The following is a 24,598-nucleotide window of genomic DNA, read 5'->3' on the forward strand; positions in this document are numbered from 1 at the left end:
TGTCACATTGTATTATGTATGCAGCTTTATTATCATTTCTTTTCATTTTAGTGATTTGGTTTAAATGAACCAGTTCAATTTATATTTATACGATAATATAAATGACAATTTATATAAATGAACCAATTAAAATAATTTATTCTCCAATTCACTTGAGTTCCTCTGCATACATCCCTGCAGCATCTTTATTTGTAGCTCAGTAATAAGTTGCTATAAATCCTGCTGTTCATCACTGTTTTTGATTCAGTTCTAAATGAAGATATTTTCTTGTTTTATTAACTGTACTGTTTTTACTTTACATCTGTTCAAGTTTAATGCTGTTACCCTAATAGAGACCTTTGAAGCTCTTCATTATTTTTGTGCCTGATAAATATCGTTCTGATTACAGAATCATCTGATACTTTTATTTTTAAAAAGAGTTTGCCATGTTCAATAGCTTCAATGTAGTTAGCAATTTGCTTTAGTAGCTTGTAGTGTATCTAACTACTTTAAGCTCAACTATAATATAACTACTTTGAAATTAGTGTATAAATGAGAGTAGCCTATTTAAAGAGAAACTCAGAGTATACATTAACTTGTAGCTTACCGAAAATCATTTGTTTATGGTTTACTGTAAATGGATTTCTCTGACACTAAGAGCACAGATGTTTTATGTGGCTTTATCACAAATCCCCCATTCTGCTGTTATTTTGCAAACTCTTATAATACAGCAGACACACTGTACCAGTCGTTCGCTCGACTTAACTATTCTGTGTTTTGGAACATGCCCACGTACAGTATATAAATGCAAATTCTACACGTGGTGCAGAGCTTTGAAGGAAATCGAGAATATCATATTCCTAAATTCCTTATTTTCTCAGAGAAGTGCTTCTTTCAGAATACAGGGCATGCTGGGATGCATTATGCAAAATAATGTGTGTATATCCACTCCCCTGTGTGCCGTGATGAGTGACCACATGTGTTTTATAAGAGGGCGACCAGAATTGCATTACATTCCCTTCACCACTTCAATATTATAAGAGACTGTTAAATAACATGTAGCACTGCATATATTCGTTTTGCCTCCCATATTTCCTCACTCCAGAATACATTTAACTGCAACCTGCTGTCAGTAAATGAGAGATTGCAGGGTATGCAGAATAGCTTTTCATGCTGGCTGTAGTAATTAGAATATATGCAGGAGACAGACCTGATCTGTAAGTGGCAACAGGCTGTCAGACATAAGTGAAGCAATCTTTTAGCGGCCCGTAGCCCAGACAAACTATCTATCTATCTATCTATCTATCTATCTATCTATCTATCTATCTATCTGACTGCCTGACTGACTGACTGTCTGACTGTCTGACTGTCTGTCTATCTGTCTGTCTGTCATTTATTATATATATCTATCTATCCGTCCGTCCATCCATCCGTCATTTAATCGATCAATCTGTCTGTCTGACATTTAATCTATCTATCTGTCTGTCCTTCCGGCCATCATTTAATCAATCAATTAATCAGTCAATCAATCAATCAGTCAGTCTGTCTATCTGTCTATCTGTCTGTCTGGCTGGTTGCCTGCCTGCCTGCCTGTCGATTAGTCTGTAAATTAATCTGTCTGTCTATCTGTCTGTTTGTCTGTCTGTCATTTAATATATCTATCTATCTATCCGTCCGTCCGTCATTTAATCGATCTGTCTGTCTGTCTGTCTGTCTATCTGTCTGTCTGTCTGTCATTTATTATATATATCTATCTATCCGACCGTCCATCCATCCGTCATTTAATCAATCAATCTGTCTGCCTGTCCGTCCGTCATTTGATCTATCTATCTATCTGTCAGTCTGTCTGTCTGTCTGACATTTAACCTATCTATCTGTCTGTCCTTCTGGCCATAATTTAATCAATCAATCAGTCAGTCAATCAATCAATCAATCAATCAGTCTGTCTATCTGTCTATCTGTCTGTCTGGCTGGCTGCCTGCCTGCCTGCCTGTCAGTTAGTCTGTAGATTAATCTGTCTGTCTATCTGTCTGTCTGTCTGTCTGTCATTTAATATATATATCTATCTATCCTTCCGTCTGTCATTTAATCGATCTGTCTGTCCATCTCGTCTGTCTGTCTGTCTGTCTGTCTGTCTGTCTGTCTGTCTGTCTATCTATCTATCTATCTATTTATCTGTCTGTCTGTCATTTAATCTATCTATCTATCTATCTATCTATCTGCCTGTCTGTCTGTCAGTCCGTCCATCCGTCTATCTATCGTAGATATTTGGATGACATTTTTGGGCTTTGGACTCATTCAGAGGGGGAGTTTTATACATTAGTAGAAATTTTAAATACACATCATCCCAGTATCACTATCAAGTACAACCTCCAAAAAGTAAGACTGGAATTTTTAGACAGCCAAGTCTTTTTTAAAGGTGAGGTTGGGAGAAGGAATGGTTTGAGTACAAAGGTGTTTTTTAAGTCAACTGACATATATGCACTTTTGCACAAAAATAATTTTTACCCTAAACATACATTTAAGGGGATTATTAAATCTCAATTGATCCGATTTCATAGAATTTGTTCCCAACCAGAAGATGTTGAAGAGGCAACATTGCTACTTTTTAAAGCCCTCAGACCTGGAGGTTTGTAGGGAGTTTAATGTAGAAGAAAATGATATGAATGTCCCAAAGGATATGAATAAGAGAACATCTTTGATTCCATTGATTAGTTTATTTTCACCAATGGCTAGGAAAATTGAATACTGTTGTGAAGACCCATTTTCAGCAGTCACAGGACAGACATGAAGTTCTGAGACTGTTGCAGGATGGGGGGGGGGGCTGGGTCGTGATTCCACACACCCGGCCCCTAATTAGGCTGATTAAGCCTGAGAGAGATAAGGCCAACTGGAGATGGCAGTGCGACAGAGAGAGAGCGAGAGAGCGAGTAAGGGACAGTTGTCTGACACCTACGTGTGTGTTTGTCTTTTTGGTTCAGTTTATCATTAAACCTTTATTTATATTTTAAAGCTGGTTCTCGCCTCCTCCTTTCCACTGATATGTTACAGAGACCCTTTAAGGTGATAGCAGCATTTAGAAGAAATCGAAATGTAAAGATATGTTAGTGCATGCTTGATTTAGACAACATTCTGCTTATAAACCTAAATTTCTATCTTGGCATCTTCATTTAAAATTTTGTTTTTAACAAATATTCCTACTTGGGGAGTCCCATTTTATAAACATTTACATTGCAAAGTTGCAATGTAATTTATGTTATACAGTGTACAAAGTGTGGGAAATTATATATGGGTGAAACAAAACATACCCTAGCAGTTCGTTTAAAACAACATTTATATCAGGTGGGTCGCCAGAAGCTGGACAAAATATTATATTCTCATTTTAGAGAACATTCAGTTTCAAGCCTTGAAAAAATAATCGACTGTGGTTAACCCAACAGCGAAATTAGAAGGAGGTGTACTGGATAAAAAAATTAAGAACAATACAACCAATCTGTCTTTAATCTGTATAATCTGTCTTTCTGTCTGACTGTCTGTCTGTCTGTTGGTTACTCTCTATTAATCTGTCAATTAATCTGTATACAGTATCTGTCTGTCTGTCTGTCTGTCTGTCTGTCTGTCTGTCTGTCTGTATGTTTGTCTGTCTGTTGACTAATCTGTCTTTCTGTCGACTGTCTGTCTGTCGGTTACTCTATCAGTTAGACTGTCAGTTAATCTGTCTGTCTGTTGGCTAATCTGTCTTTCTGTCTGACTGTCTGTCGGTCTGTTTGTCTGTCTGTCTGTTGGCTAATCTGTCTTTCTGTCTGACTGTCTGTCTGTCTGTTGGTTACTCTCAGTTAATCTATATCTGTCTGTCTGTCTGTCTGTTGGCTAATCTGTCTTTCTGTCTGACTGTCTGTCTGTCTGTCTTGCTGGCTTGATTTGAAATACATTTAAACAGGGTCCTTACTAAATTATACATTGTATTGTATATTTTGTACATTGTAACCTGGGACATGGGAACTATATTGACATGGGAACTATACTTACTTATATGAACAATAGTAAGGCAAGTATCACTAAAAAGGTTATAATACAAGTTATAATAAGTTGTAGTAAAGCCATCCTTGATTTAATAAGAATAACAAAGTCAAGACCAGGCTGTTATTTCTATTATTTAATGAAATCCCATCTCCTGTAGCTCAGTTGCTTTTATGTCAACACTCCTGTGGAATTTCTATCACAAGCAAATTAATCCTTACATTCATGTGTGTTTTTGAACTGTCTCTGCTCCTCACACTCTTTTTAGTCTGACAACACTTCTCTCCCCTTTCATTTTTTGCAGCATGTGATCAAATTGCTTTTGATGTGACATCACTCTTTTTCCCATGTTATTTACCGTAGTGTCAGCCAGGGCCTCTGCAGACATCCTCTTTGTGTGGAGACTCCGAGAAATCTTTTCCCTGATTGATGCTGTGCGTCTCTTACTGTGGTCACACTCAGGGGAGACTCCGATTGAGAAATTCCCCTGTGACGGATTGCTCTCAGACTGGAGTCTTCGCTTTTGATGCTCTTGTCGTTTCCTTGTCAGATGGGAATGATGGAACCATTGCAGTGAGAAGCTACAGTATATACTTTATATATACAATATATTTTATTGATCACAACACAACCATGTTGAATTTGTTTCAGCAAAGTTTCCATAAAACAGCGCCATGATCAAAACCCCCTGGAGTGACCTGGTGCTTTCCTCAAGGGGAATAAAAAAGTAAAGAAAAAAGCTTGTTAGCAAACTCTTAGCATTAGAGTTGCTGTCTACTCTACTTTTACTTTACTCTATTATTACTTTATTCTACTCTACTATAATTTACTCTTTTCTATTTTACATCTATATATTTGTATTATATATTCTATATCAATTCTGCTCTACTTTAGTTCTACTCCATTATACTGCACTTTACTTTATCCCTTAAATCTCTGCTGTACTTTGCTCTACTCTACTCGTTTTTTAATGTACTCTACTCTAATCTCCTCTCCTCTACTCTTCCCTACTCTACTCTACCCTGCCCTACTCTATTCTACTCTACTCTACTGTGCTCTACTCTACCCTTTCTACTCTACTCTACCCTTCTTTACTTTATTATACTATACTTTATCCCTAAATACTCTACTGTACTTTGCTCTACTCTACGTTATTCTGTTGTACCCTCCCTACCCTAACCTAATCTACTCTTCTCTACTCTACCCTTCCCTTCCCTATGCCACTCTACTCTACTCTACTCTACTCAAATTGATGTTTGTTTTTCTCTACTCTGTTTACTCTTCCTTACTTTCTTCTACTCTACCTTACTCTAATGCAATTTTTTCTATTCTATTCTATTCTATTCTATTCTATTCTTCTCTTTATTTTACTTTATTCTTTATTCAGGTTTGGAACAACAAGAGGGTGAATAAATTATGACAGATTTTTATTTATCACTTCAAGTGATTCATTATCACACTATCACTTTAAGTAACTATGCATACCATATGCTTTTAAACTTTTGCAATTTGTAAGCAAATGGTTCTGCTTTTATATAAAGGTCTATTTTGTTCATTTTCCTTAAACACTCCAAAATATCCATATCAACTTCTTTGCATAGTGTGTATGATTTTGATTATGATTTTTGTGTCAGCACTGATACTAATTTTAAGCCACATTTAGATCCTTTTTACTCCAAGCAATGGAATCTACTGAAAGATTGCAGAAGGAAGCCACAAACCCCTATTACGGATCAAATGAGAGACATTTTCAGCCTCCTCATGGCCTGGCCAATATCTGCTCTCACACAGAGGTCACCCAGAGCGATAGACCTCACATCAGGGCAAAGACAGAGCGAGGGGTGGGGGTTTGGGGGGCTCTGTGTTTTGAGATGTGAATTTCATAGAGGGGTGTCACAGTGGGCATCCCCTTGCCTTAACCTCAATTGCAGCATCAGGGTCAAGTGTGTCGTGAATCAATAGCTTTCTGCGCTGCTTATGAGCTTCCACACATCCCGTGCTAAGCTCGAGGTTAATGACTTGTGACATGTTTAATTCCCAGAATGCCTTGTGCGTCATGCTTCGACTTCGATAAAAGCTCTCAGCTCCAGCACAGTGGACGGGCCCAGCATCTTGCTCTTTCGCAAGCTCGCTCTTTGTCTAGCCCTCGCATTTGTTACATTGCATTGGGGTTGTAAAGTAATTCAATTCCGTAACGGAGAGCTGCTGTCAAGCATTGCTTAATCTGTGGGCGTCCAAGCTTACCATATGAATTTGTTTGCTTTAAATGTCAAGGCGCACGTTTTCTCTGAGGGTATATTCTAAACATAAGGGCATTTTTACAGTTTCATATTTTCGTATTGTTCCCCTAGTCTCATTAAGTGCCTTAGCATCATTACAATTAGTGACAGGATTGCTCGTTGGCTTCTCTGTTAAACGATACATGCACAGGCCCTCCGCTCAAATCTTTTTACAGAAAAAAATGGAGGGGAATGTAATGATTGCTTTAATTGCATGAGGTTAAAGAGCAGGTTATGAGTGTTTGACAATTATATAGGTTAACTGATGTTTAAGTGAATCTGGTAGTAGACCTATCGCAATAATTTAAAGCTTATTTGTAAAGGCTAAATACATAATTGCATGAACCTAATTTTTTTAGACATTATTAAAAGCTATTTATTGTAACTGATGTTAAATGTAAAAAAGGATAAATGGAAACCATGTGTTATTTTTTCTTCCAAGACCAAATGATCTGAGCTATGAAATCCACATTAAAGGGATAGTACACTCAAAATATATAAACTCTGTCATAATTTACTGGTCCTCATGTTGTTTCAAACTTGTATTAATTTATTTATTTTTTTCCCCATGAAACACAAAAGGTGATGTTAAACTGCACAAAAACCAAACTTGTTTATTTATTTATTTATTTATTTATTTATTTATTCAAACAACAACCCCACAAACTTTGTTTTGAACTGAATTAAATCTCTGCATATAATTTGCAATACACCTTTTCAAGGTGAATGGACAAGGTAATGGTATGATAGGCGTTCTGGTGACTTGAGCCCAATGACATTTGAAGGAAATCGCCCAGACTATTGGCAGAAATAAACATGAGGTGGAAAAGCACGCTTGTCAGATTTCTTGTTAGAATACCAACCTGATCTGACAGTTCAATCAACATGCTCAGCAATCGTTCATGAGAATAGCATTATCTCTCACTGTATCCCATAGCTGTATCATGGCCAGACACCTGCAGTTCGCTGCAAAATGAGTCTACCACAAAAAACGCAAATAAGATGAGCAAGAATTTCAGTGTCTGAATATTTGAAGATACTGTTCTGTGGCGGCAGATACTGCGCCGCTGCTTATCAGTATCATGCATGTACCGGGATGTATTTAGTGGAGCTGTATTTCTGAGACGTTTGCAAATCGCTACAACAAATGATAGTGGTTATATGTGGTGCATACAGACATCAGCAAGAACCTTAAAAACCAAACAAAGCAGAAATCTGGAAATAAATATTTAAAGGAATAGTTCTTGCAAAAATGAAAGTTTTGCCATCATTTAGTCACCTCCATGTTGTTCCAAACGCATATGGCTTTCTTCCAAAGAGCACAAATGGAAATGTTAGGTAAAAGAATAGGGAATACATTGTCAGTCACCATTCCCTTTCATTATATGGAAAAATAAAGATGCTATGAAAGTTAAAGGAATATTCCTGGTTCAGTTAACAGCATTTGCGGAATAATGCTGATTAACACAAAAAATCATTTTGACCCTCCCCTTCTTTTCTATAAAAAAAAAAGAAGCAAAAATCGAGGCTACAGTGGAACCATGGAAGTGAATGTGGCCAATTTATAGAAGGTTTAAAGGCAGAAATGCGAAGCTTATAATTTTATAAAAGCACTTATATTAATTATTCTATTAAAACTCATGTATTATTTGAGCTGTAAAGTTGTTTAAGTGTAATTTTTACAATCGTTTTAGGGTTTTAGGGTTTGTTGACATTACATCATCATAACAACAAAGTCATAAAACTAGACTTGCTCCAGACCACAGCAGCTGTGATTGGAAAGTTTTGTAACCAGAGACCCTCCCCCAGGATGAAAAAGTTATCTGAGGTTGTGTGACATTTCCTCCAAGATTATTTTAAGGTCTGTGCATCATATTACATTGTATTTGGGCTTGTTTTAATCTGGAGCATCTGCTATGTGTTAACACACATATTTGTTTTATGTCTTGTGGCTATACTTTTGAAACATTTATGGATGGGCCCCATTTACTTCCATGGTAAGTGCCTAACTGGAATCTAGATTTTTGCTTTTTTTAAAGAAAAGCCCAAATTTATTTTTGTGGTAATCAATTTTAGGCCACAAATGCCATCAATTGAGCTTAACTTGTATTGAACCCAGAATATTCCTTTAAGGCCTATTTATACTCCTGCATTGAACTCACGCCGTAGCCTGATATACACCTCTCCAGAATGTGTATTTTGCAGGGCCAGAATGGCAATCGGGAAGATCGGGAGAATTCCCGCTGGGCTGGGCAAAAATTGGGCCGGTTAGGTCCGCATGTTGATTGACAAACTTTCATCATATGTCGCATGACAATTGGCGCGGGAAGGATCACGGAAGATCCATCGAGAACAGATAGGCTACTAATAGATGAATGGATGAACGTGCTTCAGGTACAACATCATCACAAGTTTAATACTGACTGCAGTCTCACAATCTCAATCAATTAATCTCTGAAATCCTCTTCCCTAGCAGTGCAGATGATAATAGCAAAATTATTTTTTGTCACAAAATAACTGAATACTTAAAGTAAATGAATATAGATGCAACAGCACGACACGGTATGAAAATAATGGGACTTTACAGCTCTCAAAAGATTAAACTCAATAAAACAAACTGCACAGAGTGCCTTCAATGTTGTAAATGCGATAAAACCCTCTTAAAGAGACAGTAACCATTTTGCCTTTGTCCTGAACATTTACATTCCAAGTAAAAGAAAAGTACAAATGTGTTAGTTTTAGTCTTTTATTTCACTCTTATCATTGTAAAATGGCACGTTTTTGAATGGCAAGTAAAAATGTAAAAACAGTCACTCAACCTTAATTGTTTCACTGGATCTGTTGCTATTTTAATTATCTAAAATACAAAGCACTGACCATTTAAAGTGTGAGCCTGTACATCTTGAAAGAGTTATAAACATTTACAGTTCTATAGTGTTATTATGTGCCTAGATAGTCTTTAAAATAAACTAAAATGAAATTTCTCCCATATTTATTCACCCTCATGCCATCCCAGATGTGTATAACTTTCTGTCTTCTGCTGAACACAAATTAAGCTTTTTAGAAGAATTTCTCAGTTCTGTTGTTCCTTTCAGTGCAAGTGAATGGTGATCAGAACTCAGAAGGTACAAAAATCACATAAATGCAGCATAAAAGTAATCCGTACATCTCCAGTGGTTTAATCTATGTCTTCAGAAGCGATATGATAGGTGTGGGTGAGAAACATATCAATATTTAAGTTTATTTATTTATTTATTTATTTTTTACTATAAATTCTCCTCCCTGCCCAGTAGGGGGTGATATGCTTATGTAAATCACCAAAAATAGAAGAAGAACCCTTAAGAGAGAAGAGTGCTTATGAAAGTGAAAGTGGAGATTTATAGTAAAAAATGACTTAATTATTGATCTGTTTCTCAATGCTTCTCATTTACTTGCATTGAATGGACCAACAGTTCTTCTAAACATCTTCATTCATGTTCTGCAAAAGAAAGTCATACACATCTGGGATGGCATGAGGGTGAGGAAATGATCAAACATCCCTTTAACATTCACTTATTTTTACAACACATACAATGATGTCTTATGACAGTGTGAAAATCTCAGTGAATGCCGTATGTGGTATAATGACATGGAGAGCTTAAATAATTTTCAAGTAATTACATATATTGCATATTTTTGCTGTGATCTTGTTTTTTTGTTATCATCTTCACCTCCAACCCCCCTTTTGGGTGTGGGCTGACTTGGACATGACATCACGGGCTGAATATGAATCCCTCTCTGTCCCTGGTACTTTGTGTTGCGTCTACGCAGACCACAACAACTGTGATTGGTCAGTTTTGTAACCAGAGACCCTCCCACAGGATGAAAAAGTTATCTGAAGTTATTTCCTCCAAGATTATTTTAAGGTCTGTGCATCATATTACATTGTATTTGGGCTTGTTTTAATCTGGAGCATCTGCTGTTTTTACATCTGCTTATGTTTCAAGAAGTTACAAGCAAACAACAGACAAAAAGACACTATTTACAACTTTAAACTCTGTGCTTTTACATGATATATATATATATATATATATATATATATATATATATATATATATATATTGTTTTGTGAGAGAAACCATATTTGTTGTACTGTAAGACCTTTCCAACCTGTATGATGTTTTGACTGTATGGTGTACAGTAAATAGTAATATTTCATAAGTTATGAACACTTATAATTTGTCAGCTAATTAAAAAGCACCTGTTAAGAGGTTATATTGCAACACCCATTTTGTGTTGGTCAAGCGAGTAGTTATTGCTTCATTTAATGTTTTTTTTTATTTTATTTTTTTTTTTATTCCAGTATGCCAATATATTTATTTATATTATTTAAGGGACTCAAGAGCAAGCATACAGTATATGCCTAAATAATTTTCTCACTGCATGGCAGACAATATGGAAAATTAATATGTCTCATTCCTATACTTGAATAAATACGTTTGAATCTGCAGATTACATTGCTTTTGTTTATGTATGACATGTATAATTATATCAGAAATGAAAGACATTTTCTCTCAATTCACTAGCAGTTTGGCTGTGAACTTGCAGAATTTCTCAGACAAACTGCTAAGAACTACGAAAAGCAACCATCGCATAGGCCACCTCGCCAAAGCCTCTACGTAGACTTCACACAGAAGTATCAACCGGCCTGAACATTTGGCCTAATATCTCCTTTTGTTTTCCAAGGAACAAAGAAAATCATATGGTTTTGGAACAACATAAAGATGAGTAAATGTTGACAATTTTCAATTTTAGGGTGAACTATCCATTGAAAATTATACTGCATTCTGTGAAAAGTGGTGTGTGTGTTCTGTCTGTATTGCATGTTTTGCCTTTAGGCTCTCAAATCCAAGCTGGGTTAAATGATAGCCAATTCTTCCAGCCAAATGCCAACTAAAATATCCAAAATAATGTGCCCAAGCTTGACCGGATATATATGTGTGCATATATATATATATAATTATCATTATTATTATTTTTTGTGTTTTTTTTTTTTTTTAAGTACTAGATTTCTAACGGCACTGCATAACATACAGTAAATGACCCATGGTCCACCTTCTCTGATGCATAAACCCTTGTGGCTACCTGTCTGCTTTTCCATAATAAGGGCTATCTGAGGTGCATCTACTGTATTTCCATATTGCAAGGGAGAGGAGAAAGTTAGCAGGATATTCTACTGGAAGCTTCAGCAATTATCACATGATAAAGGGAGGAGGTGATGTGTACTTCAGCAGTATTGATCTAGTGGAAGAAGAAGACATGTTACTCTTAAGTGTTTGCAAACAACCCGGAGAGACAAGTTAGCTGCAAACGCCTGTCATGCTTGTTGGTGGCGTACTACTGAAAATGCTGACCACTGTCATATTTCTACCAAAACATACACACACAAGTGTGACATTGCAGCACTGGTTGTAACATTTGAGCAAAATGATTTTTGGCTCGCTGTATGTATCGCTGCAGTTTCCTTGTAATACGAACACTAGAGAGGTTCCAACAACAATGACTTATATTTCATTTCACACAAATCATGAGTAAAACGGCAGATTATCAGGTCATAGAAACGTACTTTTCACCTTGTTCCTCACACAGTGCTAGCTTATGACGTCTAAACACTTACTACAGTGCATACATTTTAACATTTGCATTACATAACCAACTACATCTACAAGCTTGTTCGAGTGTGGTCAAGTTGCACGGTAGCTCGACTAAGAGCGTTGCACTTGCGATGCAAAGGACCGTGAGTCGTCACGTGAGCCAAAAGTGTCATAGAAGCACAACAAAATGATGTTGTTGCTTCAGCAACTGTTCTTTTCATTTCACATTTGCTTTTATGACACTATCGGTTAGGTTTAGGTTTAAGGTTTATGGTAAGGAGGTCGGTTTTGTTGATTTAAAACGCAATAGAGCATTGACCTTTAAAACCTCATCTGTTTGGGTGAACATTTAACTCATTTTGAGGGCCACTCAGTGGACATTTCGCCTTGGAACTGCCGTGTTTTCTCTCATGATTTACTCACCCTCATGCCATCTCAGATGTGTGACTTTCTTTCATCTGCTGAACACAAATGAAGATTTTTAAAAGAATATTTCTGCTCTGTTGGTCTATACAATGCAAGTGAATGGTGGCCAGAACTTTGAAGCTCCAAAAAGCACATAAAGGAAGCATAAAAGTAATCCATACGACCCCAGTGGTTAAATACATGTCTTCAGAAGCAATGTGATAGGTGTGGGTGAGAAACAGATCAACATTTAAGTTATTTTTTACTATAAATCTCCATCTTTGACCCACCCTGACCAGTAGGTGGCGATATGCACGAAGAATGTGAATCGACAAAAAACAAAAGAAGAAGAACATGGAAGCGAAAGTTAAAGAAGAGATTTATAGTAAAACAAGGCCTTAAATATCGATCTGTTACTCAGCCACATTCTTTATAGTGACAACAGAAATATTCATAAGTGTTTTCAATTCAAATAAATGTTAGCATTTCAAAATTACTGTAAATTGAATGTAATTTTACAGTGTGGGGCATAAACATATAACTTCAGCATATAACCTTGCAAAAGTGTAGCAAAGGGCACTTTTAAAATAAATATTGGTGATCGACAGTGTAAAAATATCGATGATTGGTATCGACCTGAAATTTACTGATCTAATTAAATTAAATATGCATATTTCTAAATGCCATTTCACACATCTCTCACGCCATCATTTTTATTTATTTATTTTTATTTATTTTTTTAGCCTTTTACATGAAGGATACATTGGAGATACATTTCAAGATATGAAATGAAGCATTTTGGAAGGCAGCATAATTTTGCTATCTACTAACATTTTTTGCCTTTTCCCTGTCCAGTTTCAGTAGGGAGCTCACTAGGTTTTGGAAAGAGTTATAGTCCAACCACAAAAGATTAATACCAACAACACATCAAACGACTGCTTAAAGGCATTATCAGACACATACTCTGATAACAAGCCTTGAACCCTCTTTTTGAACATGAGTAATGAATGTCCAGGGATGATAAGTGTTTTTTGTGTTGTTTTTTCCTAAAACTTGAAACCTGCCCACTGGGATTGTTATAAAGATTCAAAGGCGACTCTTTAAAGAGATAGTTCACCCGTAATTTGGCCAACATTTATTTACTCACCTTCATGTTACTGCAGAATGTGAGCCTCGGTCACCACTGATTTTCTTCTTTTTTTTTTTTTCTTTTTTCTCTTCGTACAACGAAAGTAAATGGGGACTGAGACTGTCATTCTGCCTAACATCTCCTTTAGTTTTCCATTGAAGAATGCAAGTTATAAAGGTCATGAAGGTGAGTAAATGATGGATGAATCTAATGGTCATGTAAAACTAAATTATGTCTTATTACAAACCTTGACAATGTGGACCTCATGGGAAAAAGGAATATATAAAATGCTATGCAAAAGTGTAGCATATGGCCCCTTTAAGTAAATTATTTGCCATCACTTCTAATGAAAATCCTGAACCATCCTTCCATAACACTTCACTGATGATCAGTATGGAGAAACTCCAAGATATCTGACGGTTTCAGACCTAGAGTCCAAAATCATCTAATCCTTCTCTCTAATTTACACCTGCAGCAGTGCCAGGCCTGCCAGCACACAATTATAAGCCCAGCAGGTAAAGACTGGCATATCAGACTGAGTGCAGACAGATTTACGACAAAGCACAATAGAGCCTTTTATCTAGTAATAGGTTTAAATCTGTCCCTTAAAGTTTGCAGCATAAAATATATTTTGTGAATTGTAGCGTGACTTCACTTTGTTTGCAACAGCACAGTTCATACTTCGGTGAGCATTCATTTTGCATTCATGATTTTAAAAGACGGGAAATGGTAATAGTTCAGTAAAACATTTTCTTGCAAGAGATATCAACTTGAGACAGTCAAAAAATATATCTGGAATAGTCTGCAGTGTAAATAAAATGGTGAGAAAATGGTAGAAGGCAAATTGCTTATTTGAATTTCCTTAATCATTAGCCTATACATTTATTTATTAAGTTCTATTATATAATATAATATGAAATGAAATAAATTAAAATGAATGAATAGAATAGAATATAATAGAATAGAATAGAATAGAACAGAATAGAATATGGAGTGCCCAACAGGAAATAATTGTATACATTCATAATATATGTTATTAAATCTGTATATATAAATCTAAATCCTGAATATATAGTTATAAATCAGAAATTATAGCTATAAATGTGAAAACATCCTGTAGTTGCAAATCTAAACACAATTTTGTAAATTTGAATTTCAAATCCTGAGTATATATACTATATTCTTGTGAGGGTAAAAAGTATGGAATCCGCATTGTTTCTTCTGAATCCGAGGTTCAACCACCAGCCGAACCCTCCTTTCCAGCATCCGAGCTTAGGCTTTCCCAGGGATGCTGAAAAGTGTGATCCCCATAAAGTTGGAGCACATCCTCCTGTCCCCTTTCTTAAAAATGGGGACCACCACCCCAGTTTGTCAATCCAAGGGTACTGTACCTCCCTTCCACAAAATGTTGAAAAGGTGTGTCAACTAAGACAGTCCAACAACATCCAGAGCCTTCAGATATGGGTGAATCTCATAAACCCCCGGAGCCCTGCCACCGAGGAGTTTATTGACTTCCTCAGTGACCTCAGCAACCGTGATGGGCGAGTCCTCCTCAGAGTCATCTGACCCTGCTTCCTCCCCAGAATGCGTGTCAGCGGGGTTCAGGAGGTCCTCAAATTGTTCTTTCGACCACCCAACTATATCCCCAGTTGAAGTCAGCCGTTCCCCCCCGAGTCGCCTGACGGTTTGCCAGAACCTCTTTGAGACCTACTGGAAGTCTCTTTCCATGGCATCTCCAAACTCCTCCCATGCCTGAGTTTTTGCTTCTGCAACTACCCAAGCAGCGTACCTCTTAACCTGCCGGTACCCATCAGGTGCTTCAGGATTTCCACAAGCAAACCAAACGTGGAAGGCCTCCTTCTTCAGCTTGACCACCCCCTTTACAACTGGTGTCCACCACCGGTTCAGGGGTTGCCGCCACGACAGGCCCCGACAGGCCCCGACAAACTTGCGGCAGCAGCTCAATGCAGCCGCCACAGCAATGAAGGCCCGGAACATGGCCCATTTGGACTAAATGTCCCCAGCCTCCCTCGGCCTGCAAGAGAAGTTCCTCAGATGGTGCGAGTTGAAGATCTCCCAGACAGGGGCTTCTGCCAAACGTTCCCAGCAAACCCTCACTCTACGTTTGGGCTTCCTAGGACTGCTGGGCATCTTCCCCCACCATCTGATCAAACTCACCACCAGGTAGTGATCAGTTGACAGCTCAGCTCCTCTCTTCACCCGAGTGTCCAAGACCTACGGTCACAGGTCCGATGATACGATTACAAAATCGATCATTGACCTGCAGCCTAGGGTGTCCTGATGCCAAGTGCACTAATGGGCACCCTTATGCTCAAACATGGTGTTCGTTATGGACAAACTGTGGTTAGCACAGAAGTCCAATAACAAAACACCACTCTGGTTCAGATCGGACTGGCCGTTCCTGCTAATAACCCCCTTCCAGGTTTCACTGTCATTGCCCACATGGGCATCGAAGTCCCCCAGAAGCCCCACAACATAGTCTCCAACTGTGGTGCCTTCCAACACCCCACCCAAGGACTCCAAGAAGGATGGATACTCTGAACTGTTGTTTGGCGCATAAGCACGAACAACAGTCACAGTCTGACCTCCAATATGGAGCCTCATGGAGGCGACCCGCTTGTTCACCAGGGTGAACCCCAACGTACCCTGTAGAGGTATTCTGGGCATGTCCATCCAGGAGGAGACCCTGGGGCAGACCCAGGACAAGCTGGAGAGATTATATCTCTAGGCTGGCCTGGGAATGCCTCGGTATCTTCCCCGGAGAGCTGGCTGAAGTGGCTGGAGAGAGGGAGGTCTGGATATCCCTGCTCAGACTGCTGCCTCCTATTTGGACCCGGCTGAGCGGGAGGAAATGGATGGATGGTGTGTATATATATATATATATATATATATATATATATATATATATATATATATAGTTGTCACATTCTTTATTTGGGGCAAGTTATATAAATATATATATATATATACTAAGTTATATAAATTATATATTAGGTTTATATATATATATATATATATATATATATATATATATATATATATATATATATATATATATATATATATTTAATATACAAACATACATTTTTTCTATTTCATAATTTTTTTGTTCTATAATTGTGACAACACATCCTTAATGGTGTAACAACATGCTCTGTTACTTAAAAAAAAAAAAAAAAAATAAAAAATACAGGTAATTCAACCATTTTCAATTTCTACCACATTCAAAGTTTTCTAGTTAAATAATTCTATAGGAATAAAATCCAGTGACATATACAGTATTTTGTGAATTGTAGCATTACTTAACTTTGTTTGCAATAGCTCAGTTTATGCTTCGGTGACCATTCATTTTGCATTTGATTTAAAATGTAACAATCCAGTGAAACATATTCTTGCATGCAATATCAACTGGAGACAGAAGCTTGGTAAATTAAAACTGACATTTGTGGGTTTTCAAATCCAACAGCACACTGGCAGAGCGGGCAGCAGAGTAATTGGAACACATTTGCCCGTTTGGTGGTAGTTGTTGTTATGAAATCGTAGTGACAGCGATGACATCTAAAGACATATGACCTATTTAGACAGGGAGTTTTCACAGACTGGAATCATTTCCATGATTGAGCAATGATCAATGCTCATTCACTTTGTAAAGGTTCAATCATTTGTCCAAGCACTCTTTGATGGGGGCTGATGGGAAACTCTTTTCGAGTTGGCATTTGTGCAATAGCACTGTGAGCCTCAAATCAATATCTGCTTTCAGCAGGCACACTGTGTCTTGAGTTATTTGATAACTTACCAATTAAACACATTTTTGTAGAGTGTGTAAATGATTAAATAATAAGCTTTTCTCTATTTCATGTGTTTATGGAAAAATCCATAGAGTAGATTCTTGCTAAACCTAAGACCGAAAGCAACATTTCAGGGAAAGCTGCTTATAAGAGAAATAATTCGAGGAGATGATGCTGTTGAATTGGAAATCGTATGTCTTTGGAGATGATGGCACAGTAAAAGTCAGTGTAAACTACAATAGTGAACAGTTAGTTCTTTGGAACACTGAGAGGGCATCCCAGAAAATACTTAAAGCTGAAGTATGTAATTTCTGCGACACCTGATCCACCGAACAGAATTGCAAAAATAAGCAATGTTTTCAAAAAATACGCCCCATCGCCTGCAGTTGTTCAAACAGTCATATAGTCCTGCCCCCAACTCACGCCATTGGTTGAGTAATCTTATTGGGGCGAAAACGGGTCGCTCTAAACAAACACAAATTTTTAGAGTGCCACAGTGCCTCACTCGGGGTAAAAGGATGTTCATTTCAATCACATCTGACATTTCATTAGATCTCAAATATTCTATAAACAAATGAATCTCCACTGTGATTAGATCAGTCAATGTGAGACCACTTTGAACATTTTTATTTTGACTCATCCCTCCTTTTCTTAAAAAACAAAAGAGCTAAAATCTGGTTTACAGTGAGGCACTTACAATGGAAGTGAATGTGGCCAATTTTTTAATGTTAAAATACTCACTGTTTCAAAGTTACAGCCACAAGACATAAACAATATGCGTGTAAACATCAATGTAGTGTAATAAAATTGCTTACTAACCTTTTCTTATAAAATGATAAGCTTCACATTTCTGCCTTTAAACCCTCCAAAAATTGGCCCCATTGACTTCCATTGTAAGTGCCTCACTGTAAACTCGATTTTTGCTTTTTTTAAAGAAAAGGAGGGAAGAGTCGGAATTATTTTTGTGGTAATCAACATTATGCCACAATTGCTGTCGATTGAGCTTAACTTGTATTGAACCCGGAATATTCCTTTAAGTGTTGTTTTCAAAGAACTTAAACAAAATTTTGTGAGGTGGCTTAAAACAAGAAAAAAAAAAGGTATATTTTCAAATGGGGTAAGAAATGTAACCTTAATTCAAAGGCAAACCAAGTTTATTTTTCTCACCCCTCTGGCACATATTGTATATGTTTCCCCCCAAGATTTTAGCATAACACTCACCAAATTGTGGTCAATTTCTCTGAAAAGAGAAATGTTTAATGTTGTTTAAAAAATTTGTTTCTAAAGTAAATGTAACTTGTTTTAGGATGTTTAGCTATTTTTATTGGAAGATTGTTTTATTGTATTTTTTTTATTTTTTTTATTATTATTATTATTATTTCTTTTATTTATTTATTTTTTTTGCAGTGATGTTTGAATAAAGGAAGCGTGAGTACAACATGAGGGTGAGTAAATAATGGCAAAATTGTTGGGTGAAATATCCATTTAAGGCAACAACAGTGTACCATGCATCTTCACTCCAGAGTTTCATCCCAGGACCTTTGGTTTTATTGGTCTTGATCTTAACCATTAAGCTCCTTCTTACATTATGTATACTGGTGTAAACAACCCCCCACTCTTATCCTCTGTGTGTGGTAAAGCCTGCACTGTGAGACTCTCATTCAAAAGGCTCTTCCTGCAGAGATCAGAGGTGAAAATGAGCTTGCTGTGGAAAGTGCCTGAATCTTTAAAAGCAAACTTTAATCGGAGTCTCCCCACATACAGAGGCGATGTCAAACATCATGGTAGATCTCTATTGTTTTAAAGAAAACACCAGAAGCCTCAGTGCAGGAGGGACTCAGCTGAGATCTTCGGAGGGTTTCTCTCCATGGATTATCCAGGTGTGCATCGCCATCTGTTATCAAGATGAATTTGTCAGAGGCCCATCTTCCCTTCTTAAATGTGAAAAGAGCCTAAACTCTTTGAAATATTTCTGTGAAATCCCACATTAAAAAATGTCAACACTTATAGTTCACCCATTTACTCACCCTCATGTTCCAATACCATATGATTTTTTTTTTCTTATGTGGAACACAAAAGGAGATGTTAGGCTGAATTTGTAGATGTAGGTACTTAGGCCCAGCCCAAAGTCTCTATGATAAGTATGTCATATGGGATATATTTAAGCTTTTCTCCATCCACCAGGTGAAAATGGTAAGTCAAATCAATCAGAAACAGCACAAAAGTTGCGGGGTAAATTATGCGCTATTTGTTGAATAATTGGGTTTAGGGGTTTGTCCAAATGAGCAATAGTATTGGACCCTTTTCACAGATGTGACAATGTGTTTCTGCCTTATTTTTTTTTTAAATTAATTTTATAACAGTATTCTGTGTTTTATTCAAGAAGCTCTTACTCTTACATAAAAAAAGGTCACCTCTGCTGTGATGGGGTTTCTTATGCAGAGCCTCTTAGAGGAAAGGGAGAGAATTTATTTTTCTTAAAATGTTTTTGCATTCTCACAAAAAAAAAAAAAAAAAAAAAAAAGAAAGAAAATAATGAGAAAACTCAAAATAATTTGCATTTCCTCACAATATGTTTTGCATTCTTTTATAATAAGTTTTGCGTTCCTTTGTAAAAGTTTGTGTTGGAATAGTTATAAAGGTTTCTGTTGTAATCTATATCTCTCTCTATTTTTTCCTCTTTTAGAAAATTGTGGAAACGTAATAGTGGATTTTTTTCTTTTACTTGAAGTGTAAATGTGAATGTAAAAATAATATTTGCTGTGGTCTTTCATTGACCACTATAGAAGTTTACTTGACTCCCTGACTATTTTATAATAATGTTAATGTCTCATAAAGAAAGTTATTAAAGCTACAGTGTTCCAAAAATTCAGAACTGCTTTATAATACTTATTTCCTTCATGTTTTCTGCTTTTGCCCAGTCTCGACATGAATAAATGAAAACCACTGTGCAAAAGTTGATGATCTTTAACGTATAAAAAGTTCCCTCACACATACATTTCTCACAAAAGCACAGCGGGAGGCAAAAATGTTTACACTGAAGCGCATTACCATTTCCCTGGAATTATTTTCTGTTTGCTACAGCAACTTTGAAATAGCATGATTCACTTTTGGCCTTCTTTTCATCGGGAGTCAGTTACCAAAGTAAAACACATCCACACACAAAAACAAAAGCCGAGGAGGTCACAACCAGAGTTTATGTGCACATCTGGACGAGGAAGTCGAGCATGAAAATAATTCTTTTTAGTAAGAAAATCCATCAAACTCCAGGCTGTCATGAATGCCCTATAAGAAAATAGAGTATTTATGTTCCCACTGTGGTGCCTGTGATTGTGTCATTTTTTTTCTGTGAAAGCCCTTGAGCTCCTGGAAGTGAGGGGAGATCTTTTCTCAATTTTATATTAAATGCGGGAGCTATAACCTGACACTGTGTCAGTGTTAATCATATCCCGGGATGCCCACAAGACAGAGAGCTTTGAATCAAACAGTTTGTATCCTGTTTTTAAAATCACTACTTTTGGCAGCTTTTATTAGCTAATAGATTTTTATATTTTCTGAAGAAAATGCAGTGCTTGCATGTGCAAAACTCATTGCCATGATACTAGGGTGTTTTTGGTGGTTGTCAGGGCATTGCTATGTGGTTGCTAAGGTGTACTGTGTGGTTTTAAGCATGTTGCTGTGCAGTTGCTAGGGTGTTCTGGGTGGTTGCTTACTGCTCCAAGTCAAAAGAGCCCATTTGGCCAGAACATTGGCACAAGCATAGTTTAACTACTACTTTTGTTTCTACATAAATATACCTAATAATATGATTTATATACTTGGAACCATAACCCTCACACCAAATGACTGATGACAATTATAGCGACTTTGCAGAGTATTGCATAATTTTGAGTGTTTTATGTCTGTTATAAGCTGGATTACTCGATATCAGATGCCTTCAGCGGATTTAGATTGTGCCCATTAGCACACAATACTGCAGGTAGGCATTGTTTGCCCAACTAAGAAGCTTAATACGATCATTCTCATTTTAACACAAAACTGTGAGATGTTTCATCACAGAACTGTGCATTCTTGCTTTATTAGTGTTAATAATATTTGCTTTTTTAAGTACAGAAAAAAATATTGACTTGATATTAAGAGCTGTTTGCATGTGAATAATAATCTGTTCCATGCAGAAATGGTTGTTTCTGAGGATAATTAGTTAGATGGAGGGAAAATATCATGTTTCTGTGGCAAGGCACTTATGTAATTCAAATGTTATGTTGTTTTTGAGAAGAAAACAAAAGTGTTTCATCTGCCTCCTCTGCTGCTTAGTAATAAGGAATTTCATTGGTGAAGCATGAAACACATTTTTGATCACTAAAAGAAACTCCTAAGTCCTGTTTTAGTTCTGTGAATGAAAATGCATTTGCATCACAACAAGCAATGACGAACTGCAAATCGTAGTGATGCCATGTGGTAAAGATTGTTGCAGGGGAGAAATTTTGCCATTTATGGAAAGCTCTGCTGCAAATGTCTTTTTTCATCAATCGTGATTTCTTATAGTTAACGTATAGTTAACAGTGAAAATGTACAGTATTTTATATAATACAATACATGTATTTTTACTGTAAATACAGTGCAACATTCTGGTTCCGGAAGTTAAAATGCCATTCATTTTCTCTATAGACAAATTGATTTTTAACATTATATAATAAACCTTTAAAGACCAACCTATACCGTAAGCTCTGAGGTTATTAATCGATAGTATATGCTTTTGCAGAAGCCATCAGTCCTTTTCATTTGATCTTAATTTTAAAAAATTAAAAAATAAATCATGTTTAATAGCGTAATTCCTGGTGAACAATTACACTGAATCGCAATAAACAAACCACTGTAAAAGAGCTTTTCAGTGACCACACACTTCCATAACACACTGTGAATGATCCCTGTTGATAAACAAGTGGGTCTCGATTGTTTATGTCTTTTGGATTTAATTTTGAAACAGTGTGCATTTTTCGTTTACGAATTGGCCCCATTCACTTCCATTGTTAGAGCCTCACTGTAACCCATATTTGTTTTCTTTTTTTACAGAAAAGGAGGGGCAAGTCTAAATACATTTTTGTGGTAATCAGCATTATGCCACAAATGCTGCTGATTGAGCTTAACTTGTATTGAACCCGGAATATTCCTTTAACCATGGATCCTGTCAGGGCCCCTTTAGATGTTTTACCACCTGCATTACTATGGTGGTTTACAGTACATTCGTCAATATTTTTGACAGTTTTAATGATATGGTTGTGAACTACAAAATACACAGGCACCAAAATGACATCCCGTTATGCCCGAATCATTGTCACTGTATTTTAATGGTAAAGTTCTAGCAGATTTTTACTACACATTTAGTATAATTTTTTCATAGTGTAGAAACAAGAGCAAAGAGAGGTAGATTGAGACTGAGCGACTTATCTTTGACCAATAAAAGTGTGTCCCTTCTTTCATTCCTTCCTCATTCAGCTGCTCTCCTCTAATGCTCCAAATCTATTAGATTAAAATATTTTTTTTTTTTTTTTGAAGAATGTATCCGAGATTGAACAAGAACAACCTTTTAACACTTGAAAGCTCCTTTTCCATGAATTGTCACAACAGCAAAAAAATACTTGTTCTCAAAGACATGAAATGTTCCTCAGATCAAGCACCTTGAAAATGAAAAGCACTCTGTCTTGTAGATTCAAGTGTGACAGGAGGAGGGTGTCTCAATTTAAAACCAGCGAGGACTGCGGTAGAGGTGACATGATAAATAAATCTGTATTTATTTGGAAAGAAATGGACAGTGAAACACAATATTTGTCTTAAGAGGGACTATTTTCCCTTGTGTGACTTTGTACACTGGGAACTTGCCAACAGTAGGTCAAAAGTTCAGCAGCTACAATCGATCTGTGCTTACTGAAAATCGAATCACTGCCCCAAGTGGCCGAAGCTGGAAGTGTTGTTGAACATACAGTATGAGCACATGTGAGCCAAGGAATGGCTCCAAAAGTGAGTAGTATTTTTTTATTTATAGATGATGTAATACAGTCAATAGAAGTGCATATTTTATAAGCCTTGCACCCTATCTCAAACCCCAACCCTAAACCTAACCATCAGTGGAGTAAAAAAAATAATTTTAAAATGAAAATGCAACCTCAGAACTGCGCACATCATTGTATATGTGAACGTAAGTACTTCCTGGTTTCCACAGGACCAGAATCTGTCACAGTTGCACTAGTGGGATGTGTTCATGTTGGAACTGATGCAAAAATGTCTGATGAGAGACAGCACTTATTATTAATTCGGCTGAATGGGGATAAACTTTCGGAAGCAACATGATCACATAAACATGAGCAACATGAAAGTGTGATCGTGTTGTATACAGTGGCACCTGCAGCTGTATGGCCGTACGCACTGTGCGTACTATGAGCGCTCCAACTGACATGAGAAATATTTACTTTCAGAATATTTCATCAATCATGAAATGTGTCCCGTGGCTGTTTAAAAGAACTAGAGATGACATATATGTGAATGAATAATTCTTTTGAGTCAGTTCTTTTCTGTGAAATGGCCAAGCAGGCTTGCAGGACTGTCTGAATCGATTCGTGATTCTGTGCAATTCGTTCAGAGCGCTCTCTCACTGAATCATTTGGAGCGGCTTCTTGCACAGTAAAACAGCATCGGGATATTTGCGAATACAGAGAACAAACAGCACTGAATACAGTGGAAATTTACCTATAATCAACTGAGACAAAAGTCTGTTTTTTGAGGGGTAACTTTGAGAGGTAACTTCAGCTAGTGCTTTGTTTTCCATGTAAACATTCACTAGATTCACTGTGTTTTTAGGAACTCTCACAGGAGCGCTGCATTTTTAGTTTAAAAGAACTTCAGCTGATAAAAATGCGTCTCGAGACACTTGCGTTCTGCTCTATTCATTGTGGTGCGTTTTGCTTTTTTAGCACGAGAACATGTCTGTTCTGAACGGTTACTAGAAGAAATGCTTTAGCCAATAGTTACATGAACACTACTCATAAAAAAAAAAAAAAGAAAAAGCTTTCTCAAAGTTACCAGAATTGAATGCTTTGGTGTTTTTTTGCAAAAAAATTATTCCGGGGGCATGCCCCCGAACTCCCCTAGATATAAGGTTGTACTAGGCAGATTTCTGTGCGTACCCTCAGATGAAATCCTGCAGGCGCCCATGGTTGTATATACTGGTTGTATTTGATTTTATCGTGTAAATATTTATTCAATTCTTTTACATGGGCCTGCTCCATTTAAAATAAAGTAAATTTCATTATACTACTTAATATGACTGAATGAATCTCATGACACCTC

The sequence above is a fragment of the Myxocyprinus asiaticus genome, chromosome 33 (genome assembly GCF_019703515.2).
Source record: "Myxocyprinus asiaticus isolate MX2 ecotype Aquarium Trade chromosome 33, UBuf_Myxa_2, whole genome shotgun sequence".
Taxonomy (NCBI): Eukaryota; Metazoa; Chordata; class Actinopteri; order Cypriniformes; family Catostomidae; genus Myxocyprinus; species Myxocyprinus asiaticus.